Raw genomic sequence first — 13,908 nt, 5'->3', positions numbered from 1 at the left:
GAGATTGACAGGTGGGTGATGGCCTTGGGATGAGGGCCTGGGAATGAGATTTGGAACTGGGAGTGGGATGTGGGCTGTAGGATGTGGGGTTGGGATGTTGACTGTGGGCTTGGAATGTGAGATTTGGCACTGAGGGTGCCCTCAGTCCCCTCATCAAATCATTGATGAAGGTGTTCAATAGGAGCAGCCCCAGTACTGAGCCCTGGGGGGCAGCACTCGTGAGCGGCAGCCAGATGGCAAATCCTGCTGTGTGTGTACAGAGTTGGTTGGGTCCCTGTCTGAAGACAAAACTGGCAGGACCCAAACAACGTGGGGGCAGAAGAGCCATGGCTTGGGAGCTATCTTCATGCCTTTCTGCACGTCAGGCCCTGCTGCTCCTGCTTCACCCCTGCATGGGAACTGCCCCTGTCAGAGTCTCTTCTGGCCAGGGCAATTCCCCTCCGTCTACCCGTGCCTGCTGCCCATCCCCACAGCAATTCATGGTACTGGGCAGCACAGGAAGCTGTGTGAAACACCCTCTGCATCCCGCTGCACAAAGGACTGCAGGGAGAGAGGAAGGCTGGGGCTGGTGGTGGCAGCAGAGGGACACGGCCATCTGTGGTGCCCCATCCTGCCCCAGAGGCAGGTATGAGGAGCTGGGGGCTGTGACAGGGCCCAAATGACTGCAGGCAGAGGGACACAGCAAAGGGAACACAAAGCTTTTAATAACGTATCATAGAAAACAAGGAGTAACAGGAAGGACGATAATCCTAAAATTCCCATCCCACAAGAGTTCATTGCCAGATGACGTCCCATCCCACTGCCGCGATGACTCCGGAGGACAGCTTGGTTCTGGAAAGGAGGGATGGGGCCGCTGGCGGTGCCTCTGGAACGCTGCCGCTGCTGCCTGGTGCTGTGGGGCCGGCGAGGAGCGCAGGGTTACGGGTAGCCATACTGGTCGGCTATGGCCATGTCTATCTCCCGCTGCACCAGGAACTGCACGGGGCCGATCTTCATCTGCTGGGCCGCCCGCTGCCGCTCCTCCTGGGCCAGCTTCTTCATGCGCTCCCGCTCGGGCCGCTGCTCGGCTGTGATGGGCAGCGACACCTCCATCACTATGGGTACCGCACCGCCGCCCGCCCGTGGCCCCACGCAGGGCACAAAGTCCCCGGGGCGCTGCGGCCGAGGCTGCTGCTGGTGCAGCACTGGTGGTGGTGGTGGTGGTGGTGGTGGTGGTGGTGATGGTGGGTCCCTCCGCAGCGGTGAGCTCCTCTGCGGGGACGGGCGCAGGCAGCTCGGCGCCGTCTTCTCGGCAGTGCCCCCCTTTTGCCCCGTGCTGCCTGGAGATGCCGGCGCTGCCTTGTCTGTGCCGCTGTCTTGGGGCCGGAGGGCAGCAGGGCCGGTGCTGGCCGAGGGTTGGGGCTGCGCAGAGGGTGGCTGGCGCACCGGGCCCACCACAGTCACCCTCTGCCCCAGCGGGTGCACGACCTGGATGGATTTACACAAGTGCACGCGCAGCTCGCTGGCAGTGCCCACTTGCCCGCTGCTGCTGGCTCCTGCGCTGGCCCCAGACAGCTTCGCTGGGCACAGGCGCTTGCGGCCTTTTCTCTCTGCTCTTTCCCTGCGCGGCGGCAGCTTCCTTTTCTTGGCTGGAGCGCTGGTGGTGGGCTGCTCCTGCTGGGAGCTCTCCCCTTTCTGGGAGGTGCCGGCAGGCGCAGGGCACTTGGCCCGCTTGGTGCTGCCCTTCTTCTTCTTTTCTGCAACCCGGCTGGGGACAGAGCCCGGTGACGGGGGCGAGTGAGCCTGAACCTCCTGGGGCTCCATCTGCTGCACCTCCTCGGTGGGCTGTGCGCTTTGGGCTGAGGGAGGCGTGGTGACAGCCAGCGTGGTCGGCCGTGGACTGAGCCGGGCACTCGCAGGTGGCGTGATGGGGCGCAGCTGCGACAGCCCACACTGCAGCTCAGGCAGGAACCCGGGGGATGGTGGGAGCCCCCAGAAGGGGTCGGCGGGCGTCCCGGAGGCAGGCTGTGTGCTGAGCTCTCTGCTGTCCCTGGGGTTGTCAGGGAGCTCAGCGACGAAGCATCCTGGGCATCCCCGGCAGGGCTGCCGGGGTTCTCATGGGGGACCTCTACAGCTCTTGCCACGTCTGAAAATGCAAGAACATCCCCCAAAATGGTGATGATAGCCTTCCCGCACCCACTCTGTGCAAACACGCACCTGCAGCTCTGCAGCCCCCAAACTCACCGTTGATCCAAGACAGCAAACCCTGGATGTCCGTGATGTCCTCCAGCGCATCCGAGCTGGTCGCCACTGCAGGGAAAAGCAACAAAATCCCAAAGAGTCAATGCCAGCTCACCCGTACCATGTTCACAGTAAGGGATCTAGGCTAAACATTGGCTTCCCACTATCAATCAGGACAGGAAAGGTAACCGTAAATCCCCGCACCATTCCACAGATGCACTGCTTTTGTCCCTGCAACAACAGATTGTATGTTGATTTCACAGACACCAGCAGGCAGAGAAGTAGTGTCCAGTAAGCCCATGTCCCCCCGGAAAGCAGAAAGGTGCTACTTTGATAGCCCAAACACAAACTGACACAAACACTTCTCACTGCCCCTTCCTGCACTCCAAACGGATGCTTACTTGACATCGCCTACAGCACTGCAACTGCAATCTTCAGCTGCCTTGACTCCTGAGTTCTCCTTCTGGACAGGAACCCTACAGAAAGTATCAACAAGTGAAAAATCAGGAGGAAGAAGCATTGTCCCAGCTTTCTTCTGCCATGCAATGTAGTCTCTGGAGGAGGGCAATGCTTGGACATCAGCTGGCTGCAACAGCTGCCCATCACTAGCTCCAGCTTGTGTCTGACTGCCATGGCTTCTGTCAGCAAGTGCCCCCCGGTCCCCTTTTCCCCCACAGCTGTGCTGATCGTCCATGTCCACAGCTGAGCAGCTGGCTCTCTGCCGTGACTGCAGCGCGGTGCGGTGAAACACCTGCTGGGTATGGCACACCAAGCAATCCATGGAGCAGTGAGCCACAAGTTGCACTCTGTGAAGTCTGCGCTCTGCTTCCTTGGAAAGGTCTGACATGAAGGGGGGGCTCGGCAGCAGTTTTCCAGGGGAGGAATGACATTTCATCATCCTCACCGAATCGTGGGATGGAATCTCAACAAGAACCCATTTCCTCTGGATACAGCCAGAAGGGCACTGCTGGAGCTGGGAACTCCTCCCCAGCCCAGCTTTTCTGCTGAGACACCTCCCGGCAACCAGCCAGCACCAAACCCAGCTCACCTGGTCACTGCTCAGCCCGAGCTGTGCCCAGCTCACACACACGCCGCAGCGCTGCTTCCAGTGGGCTCTCACAGGGTGATCTCTCTCAAGAAAAGCACAGAGCTCAGTCTCTGCGTGCAGCACGCTCACCAGAGCACCAGCTCTGCTCACCAGCTGTGGCACAAACGCTCCCACCCTGGCACCGACTGTGACCTCAGCGAGTGCCTGCATCGCTTCTGTGCTCTCATCACAGGCAAAGGGAGTGGTCACCTCCTAGACCCACGTTTTAGGAAACCAACGCCAGGGTCACCCAGTGGGGTGAATGGGGGTGATTGAATGGGGGTTAATTGAAGGAAAGCAACAGAGAAGTGAAGATGACTCTTGTGCAGCCCAATGAAAACGCAGTATGGCCTCGTAGTGGTCAGAGGAGTCCCAGAGGAAGTAGTGGGAACTGGGAGGAGTGCACAGCAGTATGGACCAGAGAAGTCCAGTGTGGCAAAGTAAAACCCAGTGAGGACCAGTATGGGCTCAGAGTGGACAGTGGAGGCCTATAGGAATGAGTAGAAACCAGTGGGAAGCACATCTGTGTGCCCCAGGGCCGGTGCTGGCCTCTGCCTCTGGCTTTGGGCCCCAGGGCTGGTGCTGGGCTCTCTGGCTGGAGCTGCAGACTTCAGGGCCGGCACCAGCCTCTCAGGCTGTGGCTTCAGGCCCGAAGCTGGTGCTGGCTTCTTGTGTTGTGGCTTCAGGTTTAGGCCCAGGACTCGTGCCAGCCTCTCTGGCTGGGCCTGGGCTTTAATCCCCAGGGTCGGTGCTGGCCACTCAGGCTGTGGCTTCAGGTCCCGTGGCCAGGGCCAGCCTCTCTGGCTCTGTTTGTAGGCCCCAGGGCCACTGCTGGCTTCTCTGGCAGCATCTTTATGTCCCAGGGCTGGTGCCAGCCTCTCTAACTGGGGCCGTGACTTTAAGCTCCTGGACTGGTTCCTGCCTTTTGGGCTCTGGCCCAGAGTCACCAGGGCTGGTACCAAATTTTAAGAAAACAACACGAGGGCCACCCAGTGGCATTATCTGAAGTAACAAAACAGAGAAATTAAGATGCCTCTTGTGTAAGCAGCCTGGCTCATCCTCTCGCTCAGGCACCGCATGATCACACGCAGGAGATGTTGCCCCCAGGCTGCCCCCAGCTTGGAGACTGAAGGATTTGGGCTTCCAAGCAACCAGCAAGCATTTGGATGAGTCAGCCCTCTGGTTTTTGTGAGAACAGACTAGTCCACCCTGAAAAGCCATCTTGGCAAAGGCAGAATAGCTTTGTTCTTGGGCTGCAGCACTCCGTGGCCAGCGCTGCTCAAACACCGGGCCTGCATTTCTTCCTGGGCATCCACACGTGCTGAGTCTCCTGCAGCTTGCTGCAGGGGTTGTGGCTTCCTGCTGAGGAGTTCCTCCCGTTCTTCTGCAACTGCCCCCCAGCATCACTACCGCCTCCTCTGCTACCGTACCGGGAGATGCTTCAGGTCCAGTAGCCTGCACTTCCTTCCTCCCATCAGCAGCTGCTCCTACTGACCTTCATTCACACTGGGATACCGTCCACTTCTAGCGCCAGCTGACCTGCAAGACAGAGGAAGGAAATGTGGCCTTAGCACAAATGCAGAAGCCCAAGGCTGTGCCACCACCATGTACTGCAGCCTTGGGAAGTCAGCTGCAACTGCAAGCTTTGTCAGAATTAAGGCAGGCACTGTAAATGAAGTGTGACTTGTGAACTGAATTGCCACAGTCAGAAATAAATAGTGAAATCGCTTACTTAACTGTAGGTGCTTACCTCTGACCTGGACTTGGAATTGAAGGGTACAAGACAAATGAGGAACACTTGGCAACTCAGGCAAGCTGAACAGTGCAGGCAAGATTGTCGCATTTCTTCTCCTCCCGGCCCAGAAATGAATTTTCCTACCTTAAAATGAAAAGGGAAAAGAGCATGACTTAAAGTAGACACAATACAGCCTCACATCACAGGAAGAAGCTGGAGAGCTCTTGCGGCACAAAGCTCACGGCTGTGGAAATTAAGGTGGCCTCTAAGCTTTTAAGCAAGATGAAAGACAAGGTGAAATGCAAAACGTCAGCACTTCCTGCAGAGCACATCACACAGCTGTAGGCACCAGCTGAGAGGTAACAGGTCAGAAAGGAAGACCTTACTATGTGAGCACAGGGACAAGCTACTCTTCTGCTGGGCCTGTGTTCACAGTGAGGCTTTCCCTCAAGAGCGCTGCTCAAGCTGCTGCTGTCTCCAGCTGTTGGTCACTTCCCCCTGCTGGACGCTGTGCCCACAGGTCATTCTGCTTTGGGCAAAGCCTGCTGGCTTAACTCCAAGCCAAGGTCACAGGCCACGCTCATCCAGCTGGTTTGCCTGAAGGGGCTCAGAGGCCACGCGTGGGATCCTTTCTGCTGGTGGTTCTCTCCGGGCAAGAACCTCCACTCTCAGAGCAACAGCCAAGAGCCGGAAGGCAGAAAAAGCTTCCAATCCCCGTGGATGTGGCTGTCTGCAAAGACAACGGCTGCTCTTCAGCAGGGCGATGCTCACCCAGCAAAGCACTCACCCAGCAGATGCCCTTCCTTACACTCAGAACTGTCCCACAGTTGTGCAGCCCGTGGCATTGCATTTCCAACCAAAGTTCACATCCTGTTCCACCTGGACTGCCACAAGTCCGCGGGGCCAGATGAGATTCATCCAAGCGTGCTGGGGAGCTGGGGGAGGTGAAAAGCCAAGCTGCTTTCCATCATCTGTCAGCCTTCCTGGTCAACTGGAGAGGCACTTTGGCCACCACAACCCCAGGCACCGCTATGGGCGTGGGGCAGAGCAGCTGGAAGTCAATGTAGAGGAAACGGACCTGGGGTAATGGGTTGGCACGCAGCTGAACATGAGCCAGCAATGTGCCCATGTAGCCAAGAAGACCAGTGGCATCCTGGCCTGTATCAGAAATGGTGATGGCAGCAGAGCAGGGAAGTGATTGTCCCGCTGCACTCAGCTCTGGTGAGGCTGCAGCTCGAGCGCTGTGTTCAGTTCTGGGCCCCTCATTGCAAGAAGGATCTCAGGGAGACCTCATTGCTCTCTGTAACTCCTGAAGGGAGGCCGTGGTGAGCTGGGGGCTGGTCTCTTCTCTCATGTAACAGCGATAGGACGAGAGGGAATGGCCTCAAGTTGCACCAGGGGAGATTCAGGCTGGACGTTAGGAAATATTACTGCTCCAACAGAGTGGTCGGGTGCTGGAATGGGCTGCACTGGGAGTGGTGGAGTCACCAGCCCCGGAGGTGGTCAAGGAACACTGAGACGTTGTGTTGAGGGACGTGGATTAGTGAGAGCTATTGGTGATTTCAACCCTGGTGATGGTGTGATTCTGTGATTCTGGATGGGGGATTCAGGGGGTACACTGGCGGAGGGGGGGGAAGGGAAGAGGAGCATCAGAATGGGGGAATAGGAGGGGTGCGACGGGGGAAGGGGACGAGGAAAGGCACCCTGGGGGTCAGAATTTGGAATGGGGAGGGAACTGAGAAGGGGGCAGTGAGGTGGGGGGTGGAGGAGGACTGCAGGAATCAGAATGGGGGAACTGGAGTTGGGAGGGTGCTCCAGTATTCAGGTGGGAAGGGGAGCACAGAGGAGAGTGTGACCCTGGAGGTCAGAAAGAGGGACTGGGGGGTTGCGGGGGGACACAGAGCACCTCCTGCCTCCGAGCAGAGGCCCTGAGTGACACAGAAGCCCCACGGGGGCAAAGCAGAGCAGCACGCGGCCCCTGGCTCCCTTAGCCCCAGTCCCCATCTTGGTACCCCCCTATCCCCCCAAACACCCACCTGTAGAAGCTGAGGCGGCGCACACTCCCCATCTGGAGTATCACATCCAGGTCTGGGGCCTTCAATACAAGGAAGGCAGAGAGATGTTGAGAAGGTGCAGAGGAGTGCCACAAAGATGATCAGAATGCTGCAGCACCTCTCCTAAGAAGACAGGCCAAGGGAGCTGGGCTTGTTCAGCTTGCAGAAAAGAAGGCTGTGGGGTGAGCGAATGGCAGCCTTTCAGGACCTAAAGGGAGCCTCTAAAGAGGAGGGAAGTCAACTCTCTGAAAGGGTAAAGAACAGCAGGACAAGGGGAAATGGTTTGAAGTGGAGGCAGGGAAGATTTAGGTTGGATGTCAGGAGACATTCTTTACTTGCAGTGCTGGAACAGCTGCCCAGAGAGGCTGTGGATGCCCCATCCATCCCTGGAGGTGTTGAAGGCCAGGTTGGATGGGGCCCTGGGCAGCCTGGTCTGGTATGAAATGTGGAGGTTGGTGGCCCTGCCTGTGGTGGGAAGGTGGTAGAGATGATGCTTAAAGTCCATTCCAACCTGGGCCATTCTGTGTGATTCTGTGACTCTATCCTGCTTCTATCAGCGCTCCAGGCCATCCTGCAGGCTGTTGTGCAGAGCACAGAGCTCTGCTTCCCGGCCCTGTGCTCTCCAGCACTCTCGTGTGAGTTCCGCCTCTCCCAGGAATCTCCTGTTCCCAGGAACCTCAGCTGCTGCCCTGCACCCACATCTGCGTGCACATAGGTGTGCAGAACCACACACCCACGTGCAAGACTTCCCCGCACACAAACCTGTGCATTTACACGCACATGCAAGCACATCCTTGCACACCTACACGCACACTCCACCCATGTGCATGCAAATGTGTGAAAAAACACAAAACTGTGTGCAAATACCTTGATGCACACATCCTTGTTCATACACACTCATGTGCAGACCCATCCCATTGCACACCCACATGCAGGAGTACAAGAGCGCAGCCCCAGCCTTGCACACAGCCATGTGCACACACACACACATGGAAAACTAAAAACCCAGGACATTCTATGATTCTGTGATTCTATGATCTCTGCACACCCCTGTTTGCACACATACCTGCACTCACAGCTCTATGACCAAATGCCACTCCCACGGCACAGCCAACACGCAGACGGTGGGAAATGTCAGGAGGAAAGATGCCCCGTTACGCTCCTTCATTCTCCTCTCTTTAATGAAGGCACTGGGGCACAGCTGTAGCCCCATCCTGAGATGAGGGCTGCTGCGGGATTCCTCGTTTGGACGCTGCAGGTTAACCTGGAGCGCAGTCTGAGGGACACTCCTCATGTGCTCTGCAGATGGAAGATGTGCCAGGAGCAAAGAAAAGACTTCCACAGGCAGCGCAGGGATGGCGTTCCTGGGCCGGGTGGAGACATACAGAGCAGTGCCCACTGCCCTGGGATCTGCAGCACTGCAGAAGGGCTCAGGGTGCAGCACTGTGGCACAATTCAGTGAGGACGCCAGGTTCAGCAGCACCAGGTGGGCTGTGGGGGTCCTGGGACGGTGATGGGGGTCCAGTCAGAAACTGTGGGGATCTGTGAGATCCAAGGGGGTCCTGGAATGGGTAAGGGAGGTCCAAAGGAGGAAACAGGGAGGGGATAAGGAGGAAGCCCAGAGCAGGGATAAGGGTTGTTGATGGGAACTGTGGGTCACTGTGAGGTCCTGGGCAGGGTGGGAGGGAGGTGTACCAGGTCTGAGGAGGTCCTTAATGAGCTATGGAGATCTGTGGGGGGTTGTATGAATATACATGTGGGGGACATGGGATGGATGTGGAAACAGAGCCTGCAGGAGCAGAATGCTCTTCAGGAGAAGGCAAGACATGCGCTGCAGGTGGGACACAGACATATGGGGAGCTATGGGGACATAGAGGGAAGGGGGGGATGTGAGGAGTGGTCTGTGGTAAAAAGGTGGGGCAGTGTTGGAGTGGCTTTATTTCTTCCTGAGATGGGACTGGGGGTCCCTGTAGCCCAAAGGTGGGGCCACGATCCATGACCCCACATGAGCCAAACCCCAAGATGACCACATAACCCTGTGTGTGTGTGACCCCATGGCAGCGTGTGACCCACAGCCCTGTGTGAACCATACCCCCACATGACCCTGGCACTCCCTGACCCTGCCTGCCCCCATCACGCTGCAATCCACTGCCATGTGGCCCCAGAACTCTGGGATCCCTGCCCCCACCATATAAAACTCTGAGACCCATAACTCCATATCACCCAACCTGACCCTACAATCCCTTCTGACCCCATTGCTGTGACCCAGAACCCCATCTGACCACATAACTCTGTGCAGTGCCATCTGACCCTACGTCACCCCATAACTCTGTGACCTGCAGGACCCCCATGTGACCCACGACCCCCTGTGCTAACCCCATATGGCCATAGAACCATCTGTGTGTGGGGAAAAGGCATCTTCTCCTCAGGGTGGGACTGCCCCAGAGCTGCCCCAAAGGCGACATGGGGTGGGCTGCAGCCGTTTCTCTCAGTTTGGAGAGATGGGAACTGTCCAAAAGAGCCAGAAGAAGGACATGAATGCTTCTGCAGGGAAACACCTGTCACAAGGTTTGGTGACAAAGCAATCCCACTGAGACTGAGGAAGGGGCTGGAGCTTGGGTGCTGCATGGCAATGAAGGAGACTTGAACCAGGGATAGAGCTGGGACGGACTGCAGGAAATCAACTCCTTAATGGGGACAGTGGGAGAAGAAATCCAAGTCAGCTGCAGAAGGAACAGCAGACCTCCTTACAAAAAGGCGTCCCAGACTGGGGACGTTGGAGCAGTAGGGACAGTGGTAAAGAAATGGCTCCAACATCAGGTCTTGGAGCAGTTGCTGCAAAGACCCCGAGAAATGGACAAAGAGCTCTGATGGCAGCGCAGCACGAGGAGGAAGGAATGCATGGTGGTGCAGAAGGAGAAGGATGGAGAACAGCAGCGGTGGGATTCCCCTTTTGCACGGTCACCCACCGCTATGGGACTCTGCAACAAGAAGCTGCACCCTGCTGTGGTCAGCACGGCTGTGCTGAGCTGTTACGGTCAGGAAACATTCTAACATCTGCAGGGATAGCAGGATAAGTAGGATCAGAGTGAGAGCTGTGCTGTTGTTCAGCAGACAGATGCTGAGCAGAGCACAGCAGGGCCAGGATGTTCGGACCAAAGGAAGGTGGAGACTGCACACGAGGGAAGGCACAGGTGCAGGACAGAGCATGAGACACAGCAATGGCAACAGCTGTCAGAAATCCTGCCTGCCTGTCTGCATAGGAAAGCAAACAATAACACCAAAAGGACCAGGTTGGCCACAGACCTCACCTAGAGAAACAGCAGAGCGGATGCGTGGCCTAGACTGTGAGCCTGCAGTCCCCAGCCAAGAGGGAACAGGAGAGCAGGGACTGCCAAGGGAGGAGAGCTACAGGAGCAGAAGGAGCTCAGTGAGCAGCTGCGCCTTTTCTCCCTTACCACGAGGAGGGAGAGTGCAGAGAAGCCATAGCAATAACAGATGAGCTTTGCTGCTGCAGGGAGAGCTGAGCCTGATGGAAGAGCAGTGATGAGAGCGTTTCTTGCACAGCCCACGGGCACTTGGGGGGATCTGCTGGGATGGGGGAAGCCCTACAAAGCTGTGGGACAAAGGACACGGATGGTAGGACCCCAAAGGGGCACTTTGGGGCAGCTATGGGGCACAGCCACACCTAGGAGCTGCCTTTACCCAACACACCACTGGTGGTGGAACTGCTGCTGGCCACAGGCCGTGGGCAGTGATAGGGCTGTTCTGGGCTGCTCTAGGATGGCTCTGGGGCTGCTATGAAATGGGGCAGCTATGGGACACAGCCACAGCTCAGTGGGGTCGATGTTCCCGCACACAGAGCTGGTGGTGAATCTGCTCTGATCATGGAACCTCTTCCATAGCCCCCCGGACTCCCAGCTTGCCCAGCAAGATGGGGGCAAGCCGGGGGTCAGGGGATGTTATAGGCAGCTGATGTACAGCGACCCCAGAGCCACCCTGTAGCGTCCCCTGAACGACCCCAGAACAGACCCATTACTGTCCACAGCCTCATCCGGGGTTATGGTGCTCACAGGGATATGGGTCATGTGGAGCCTTGGGGTCACGCTGAGTTCTATGAGGTTATGGGGTCATGAGAGGTTATGGATCAGGGCCCCACCTTTGGGCCACAGGGAACCCCAATCCCCTCTCAGGAAGAAATCAAAAAAATGCATTCCAGCACCACCCCACATCCCCCATTCTCACCCCAAACCCCTCCCCACATGCCCCCAGGCCCCCTACATCCCCATGCCACCCCATGTCCCCACACCCACAAGTCCCACCTTTACCTCACACGTTGCCTTCTCCTGCGCAGCACTCTGCTCCTGCAGCCTGTGGCCCATATCCCCAGTGCTCCCACATCACTTTCACCCACATCTGTGTTGTGCAGGAAGTGCTGCAGCTCCACATTCCTCTCCAGCAGCAGCTGCCCCTGCCCCAGTATTATTTGGTTGTATGGGTTCTGGAGGGAGAAGGGGGTGAGGAGGGGCCCAGGTTGGCTACTGGGGTCCTGGAATAGTGGCAGGGGTCCTGTCAAGGACTGTGGAGGTCTCTGACGTTGCTAAGGAGCCCTGGAGGCGATAAGGGAGATCTGAAGGAGGAAATAATGGGGGTCTGCTGGAGTCTAGTGGGGAATATGGGGTGCTGCTGGGGGCTGTGGAGGTCTGTGAGGTTTTGGGCCAGCTGTAGTGGAGAAGTTCCTAGTCTGAGGAGGTCATTAAGGGGCAATGGGGTCTGTGCTGGGCTACTGGGATCTTGCAGGGAAAGTATTGAGGGAGGAGGGAGGTGTCGGGGCTCTGAGGGAATTATGGGTGGGCTGTAATGGAAAGGTAATGGGTTATCTTGGGGAAAGCAAGGGGCAGCCATGGGGGATGGAAGGAACACCTACAGGAATGCAAGGGGAATCTGGGCTGGGGCAAGGGGACAGCTAGGGGAAGAACAGGGGAACGTCCCAGGAACTGAGTTCTTCTTTCAAATCCACATCTGCTACTTCCTGACGTAGCTGCAAGACTGCCAGAGAAGCTGCAGTACCGCTGCCCATTCTGCTGCCTGTGTCAGAAAGAGCTGCATGTTAGTGGGTGCAACTGCCACTACAAGGCCAACTCCATAATTGCAGACACAAAACCATCACCTTCAGTATCTGTTACAGGCTGACGACCGTGCCCTTGCACAGGAACCATTCCCACACAGCAAGGGAACTCCTTCACTGCCTTAGGATGCGGAAGAGGAAGATCCCCAAAGCCTTCAAAACATGCTATCTTGCCACCAACTTTGGAAGCTAAACACACCTTCTCCTTTGAGAATTAGCAAGATGAATCAACGCACGTTGCTGCTGGAGAGGGCTGTGCTGCATCTCCTGCTGCCATCCTTGGGTTGTCATCGTGATGCCAATCCACAGCGCACTTTGAAGGGCAGTAACCTTGCAAGAAAGAACAGAGAGCAGAGAGCTCTGCCGTGCATTTCCTGTTAGAACACAGAGATGAGCTGTACAGCCCTTGCTCTCAGAACACACACCGTTTCTCTTACCAGCTTTCCATTCCTGCACAACGCTGTTCAAACCCCTCCTCCATCTCTCCCTTCATACACAATGCACAGCCTCTCCCCAGCAACGAGCTCTGTGCTGTTTAATGCCTGTGCCATCATCGGGACCTACAGAAGAAACCTTGCGGTTAAGAGGGTTAATTAGACAAGCGCTGTCTGGCAGAATTCACCATCTTAAGCACTTTAAAGAAGCGTCTTCTTGAACGCCCTGAATCTCTGTGACACATCAGGAGATGCTGAACTAAACCGGCAGCCTTCTCAAAAATGGAAGGGCTCTTCAGAGCCAGCTGGAGGGGGAACAAGATCCTAGGGGGGCTGTGGAGCTGGTAAGGGAGGTCTGAGGGAGGAAATACAGATGCCTGGATGCCTGGTGCTCAGGCACAAGCAGAAGTGCTGATGGAAAATCACCACACAGCACAGACTGAGTCGCTGGTACCTTGCAGTGAGCAAAGGCTGAGATGCACAACGTCCTCACCTGCCTGCTTCTTGGAAGTGGAGGTTCAGCAGCAGCTCCACTCGTGATTAAGTCCTCCAAAAACCTTCTTCTTTCTTCCTGATCAGGAGACTGGATAGTGAAACCTTCTCCAAAGCCATTATGAAACTATATCTGTACCTGAAGCCCAAGGAGAAAACACGTGTCAGATTTAAGACCACAAAACAGTGCTATTCTATTCCAATCAAACTTCAGTTCTGATTTAAGTTTCACAACTGGCATTTCAGCCACCCTGCTATGGATAGGTTAAACCTATGGATAGGTTATAGGGTGGGAGAGGAGGGTGAGCCTTCTAGCCCAACGTCCCCTTATAGCCTACCATCACCCTATGGCCCCACACAGCCACTTATGGAACCACATCTGCCATACACCTCCTATAGGCCCATGTCTCCCTATAGTCCCCCATTGCCCCCCTCAGCCCCTCTACGTCCCCCCAAAACTTCCTATAGCATAACAACCCTCTCTATAGACCCTCCCCAGCCCCCATCATCCTATAGACCCTCCCATTGCCCACCACAAACCCCTATAGTCCCATTAACCCTTTAAAGGTCTATAACTTCCCGAAGGGAGGTTGTAGTGAGCTGGGGGTCGGCCTCTTCTCTCGTGTCATTAGTGATAGGACCAGAGGGAATGGTTTCAAGCTATGGCAGGGGAGATTCAAGCTGGACATTAGGAAGTATTACTTTTCAGAAGGGGTGATCAGGCACTGGAATGGACAGCCCATGGAGGTGTCACCGAC

At 56.4% G+C, this 13,908-nt stretch overlaps 1 long non-coding RNA gene across 1 annotated transcript; it reads right to left on the bottom strand.

Annotated features, from left to right (window-relative positions):
* Positions 1–2,174: 2,174 nt before the first annotated feature.
* Positions 2,175–13,230, bottom strand: LOC149913654 (uncharacterized). The gene is made up of 4 exons (XR_016461023.1): positions 13,152–13,230; positions 5,429–12,784; positions 5,058–5,186; positions 2,175–4,846 (listed from the first exon to the last, which is right to left on the bottom strand). It is a non-coding gene; the product is annotated as an uncharacterized LOC149913654 (long non-coding RNA).
* Between the last annotated feature and the right edge of the window lie 678 nt (positions 13,231–13,908).

The sequence above is a fragment of the Phasianus colchicus genome, chromosome 35, assembly GCF_987193195.1.
Source record: "Phasianus colchicus chromosome 35, bPhaCol1.hap1.1, whole genome shotgun sequence".
NCBI classification, from domain to species: domain Eukaryota; kingdom Metazoa; phylum Chordata; class Aves; order Galliformes; family Phasianidae; genus Phasianus; species Phasianus colchicus.
The sequence above is the reverse complement of the archived record's forward strand: the minus strand, read 5'-3'. Positions and strand labels throughout refer to the sequence as shown.